Raw genomic sequence first — 4,304 nt, forward strand, 5'->3', positions numbered from 1 at the left:
CTGTCTTTGCTATTGTCAGACAGAGCGCTCTCGGAGGTTGCAGAGTTCTTTGCATGCCCTATTCTTTGGATAAACTCCCACTTACGCTCACCCGCACTCTGTCTTGGCCTTATTCCCACTACGGGAGAGTCCCTTATTGTCTCTCATTGCGGGGAGGATCGTGCTGAAATTGGGGGCGCTTCCTTTCAGTTGCGCGCAACACACTGAGGCGGAAACAGTGTCACTGTTGTCATGCAAACACCCACGCCAACGGACATACCGCCACAAAAAAATGTAGAAAACCTGTGTCCGTCCCCGCAGTCACAGATACAGAATCACCGGAAGCGGAAATACCATGACCGCAAAAAAACGGAAACAGAGAGGCGGCCATTATATAAAGCACAATCCACTGCCATCCTCAGACACCACAGGTCAGAACACCTCCCTGAGACTGAGAATACATCTACCACCATGGCATCCAGGATCCCAGCATGCAGACAGCGAAAGCAGTGCTTCAGTGAGGCTGAGCTGACAGTACTGGTGGAACACATTGTCGAGCATGCAGAAATGCTCTTTAGCGCAGACCAGCGGCGCGCTACCCAGCAACGCTGCAAGGAGGTGTGGGCAGGTGCAACCTCATCGCTGCACACCGCCAGCACAGCACTGGCACCGGTGGAGGCCCTGCATCCCCTCTCAAGATGCAATCGTGGGAGGAGTGCTGCAGCAGTGTCCTGCACCTCGAGGGCATCCATGGCATCGGAGACGCAGATGCAGGAGTGAGCCCACCTGCAGATGCCGGTTAGTGCACAAAGTACAAAGCCATAAGTGTGAATGCACCCCAGGAGTGACCCAATGGACCCACTGACTGCCCCCCCAGCCAGGGCAGGAGTGACCCAACGGACCCACTGACCCCCCCAACCAGGGCAGGAGTGACCCAATGGACCGACTGACCACCCAGATGACAAGTAACACATCTCCAATGCATGTCCCCAGGACATGCACACAGTGCATGCCTGAGTGGAAGCAGAGACACACACACACACCTGAGTGCATCAATAGTCATATGTGTGTACATGTAAGTGGTCATGGATCATTCAGTTTGATGCATGTGATGGACACATCAAGTAACATCACACAACTAACAGCATGCCCTCTGTATCCCCACAGCCATGTCAAGTGACAGCGACGACGGCCAATAGGCAACGCAGCGGCCACCTGCACATGCCCAACGCAGCACTCCTGCCCAGGAGGACGATGCTAGCTTCTCTGGTACACAAGCACCAGCTACATCGGGAACACTAGCACCAGCAGACGCCAACATCCCCATGCAGGCACCCACCATGGCCCCGGATGCCATCTTGCAGTCCACCTGCACTGCTGAGGAGGCTGCATCGAGTGATGCATCGGCCATGCAGGTCGAAAATGTACAATAGGGTGAGGGGGACAACACGGATGAGCTGTCATCCATCCATGGCCTACAGTTCAGCCCCCAAGTACTGCACAGCCTCATGCGCTCCCCAACGCCCTCCATGGCTGAGCTCAGTACTCGCTTGCAATGCATTGAGGAACAACAGGCCACCCTGACGCAGCTTGTGGAAAGACAGCTGGAGGAGGCAAGGCTACAGCGTGAAAAGGCCATGCATCAGCGGGAGGAGGCGAGGCTGCAGCGTGAGACCAATGCAACATTGGTGCGTCACCTCTCCAGGGCCATTGGACGATTTGCGACCACCATTGTCACCCTGGCATGCCATGTCAGGGGAGGAAACAGTGTGCAATCCAGCATAGCGGAGTCAATGTTGGTTGCCCAGCAGGCGATTCAAGGACGTGTGCCCATAGTCACACCAGAAGTCACCTCAGCCAGCACCACCCCAACCAGCTTTTCCACTGGCAGCCCACGGAGGCACTCTAGTCAGCTGACTGGACCCGCCAGCAAGGACACTCCTGCGCATAAGCGCCCCCGCAAATGGTGCCATGTGGGGATGGCGATAGACATGACATTCGGGGACACGATGGGTGTATAGGGGTGGGTATGTTTGGGTGGTGGGGGAAGTCCATTAGGGGGTTCGTGGTTTGGGGCATGGTTGGGGGGGAACGTTTGGGTGGTGGGGGAGGTCCATTAGGGGGTTAGTAGTTTGGGGCCTGGTTGGGGGAACGTTTGGGTGGTGGGGGAGGTCCATTAGGGGCTTAGGTGTTTGGGGCCTGGTTGTGGGCGGAACCTTTGGGTGGTGGGGGAGGTCCATTAGGGGGTTAGTAGTTTGGGGCCTGGTTGGGGGCGGGGGAACGTTTGGGTGGTGGGTGGGCACAGGTGTACAGCTTCCCTACCCAATGCACCTTCTTTCCTGTTTTGTTCATAATAAAACACCTTTGAAAAAAATCTATAATTAGTGGACATCCGTCATTTCATTTGCAGTCAATCCATTTATTCACCGGCATTGTCATATCCATGCAATGCTGTCAATGTGCAGTCTCTCAAAAGTAGATGCGAATGAGTGTATCCCATGCTCATAGGCCATCTTGTGCCCCCCCCGGGAGGGTGTGGAGCCATCCCATCCCCATCCCCCATCACCATCTTCACCTCCATCATCATCCTCTGTGTCTGGGGGCAGCGGAATGTTCCTGCGCATGCACAGATTGTGCAGCATGGCACACACAAGCACAATTTTACCCGTCTTCACTGGGTTGTAGAGCAGTGATCCGCCAGATCTTCTCAAGCAGCCGAACCTGGCCTTCAGTAGGCCAAATGTCCTCTCAATCATGCCACGTGTGCGGACGTGTGCCATATTGTATGCCTCCTCATGCCTGTTCCTTGGCCTCCATACAGGCGTCATCAGCCATGGCGTGAGTGCATATCCAGCATCACCTACATGGGATGTAAATATGTGGGACAAGTCAGTGTTTGTGGTATCATGTCTTGATCAGATGCAGTGCAATTTTGTGTCATCATTCATTCATCCATATGGGCCAAGCAGTGGTCGGACCGGTGGGTGATTACCATTCCTGTGTCATTGTTGTCGACGTTGGCATTTGGACATTGCCCAACAACTTGTAGTTGCCCTTGAGGACAATAGTGGTTGGTAAGTATGGCATTGTGCAGTGATGTACACACATGGAGGCGTCAATCAATAGACTGTGATGATGTGGTTGTTGCAGGATGTCTCATGTGCAGTCATCATGTGCATTGGGGGGCAGTGGTGCATAGTGTGGGTGGCTGTATTCAGTAGCTCAAGTTGTATGGTCTGGTGGTAGTATTGGTTGTGTGTCTCATTTGGCAGGGTGTGTGCGGGCACACTGTGGCAACCTGTCATGTGTAGCTTTGTGATGTGTGGTTTATGCTGACCGTCCATTACATGGGCCAGGGTGTGATGCTTGTGCAGTTGTAGCAGCCCACTCACCCAGGTCATTGCCCTAGACACACATCCCCCTTCCACAGGGCCTATGCATTGGCAGTTGTACTCACCCAATAGCCATGTGCTTTGTCCAGTGTAGCTTTCCATGTAGTGTGGCAATGTCGAATTGCGCAGGACCATTGAGTCATGTGTTGACCCCAGGACACGTGCGCAGCAATGTGTTATCACTTGTCCAGCGTCACATACCATCTGTACATTCAGTGTGTGGCACTGTTTCCTATTGCGGTACACCATCTCCATTGCATGTGGTACTGTCAGCTCTACGTGGGTGCAGTCTAATGCACCTATCAATTTGGCATGGCCGCAATGGCATGGAAGGCAAACTTGGTGTTAATGACCTGTGCAAGGGTACGGGGTAGGGAGATGTGTTCCGACACAAATGGCGCAGCAGGGCATCCAGTACCTGTCCCAATATTTTAGAGAAACAGGGTTGTGAGAGCCTGTGCAGCTCACCAACTGTGTGCTGATAAGTTCCGGTGCCAAGAAAATGCAGTACCGACATCACATTCAGGAGGGGGGATTGCGGTCTAAATGCCAATGTGGCTGCTGATGTCGTCCTCAATCATGGTGGTGATGTACATGATAGTTCGACGGTCCAGCCGGTATAATGTGTGCATCTGTCCTGGGGTCAGGTTCCAGGGTGATGCCCTGATGCGGGGTATTGCAGGCTGGCTGCGGGGTCGTGCTGGCTGCACAATTGGGTTTGGCATGGGTGCAGGGTTTACTAATTGCCGCTTGCACCTCCTCCGCCTTCGCCTCATCCTCCTTTGCACCATTACTGCCACCATGTGCAGTGCTTCCTGTAGGTTCAATAGCCCCAGTCCCAATGCTGCTACAGCTGCTGCCTGTATAGTTGTGTTTGGAGCTGGCCTGGGTGTGGGTGTGGCCCTTTTGTAGACTCCCAGTGGTCTGCTGGGT

Source organism: Ambystoma mexicanum, chromosome 3p, assembly GCF_040938575.1.
Source record: "Ambystoma mexicanum isolate Mex_15411 chromosome 3p, UKY_AmexF1_1, whole genome shotgun sequence".
In the NCBI taxonomy this organism is placed as follows: Eukaryota; Metazoa; Chordata; class Amphibia; order Caudata; family Ambystomatidae; genus Ambystoma; species Ambystoma mexicanum.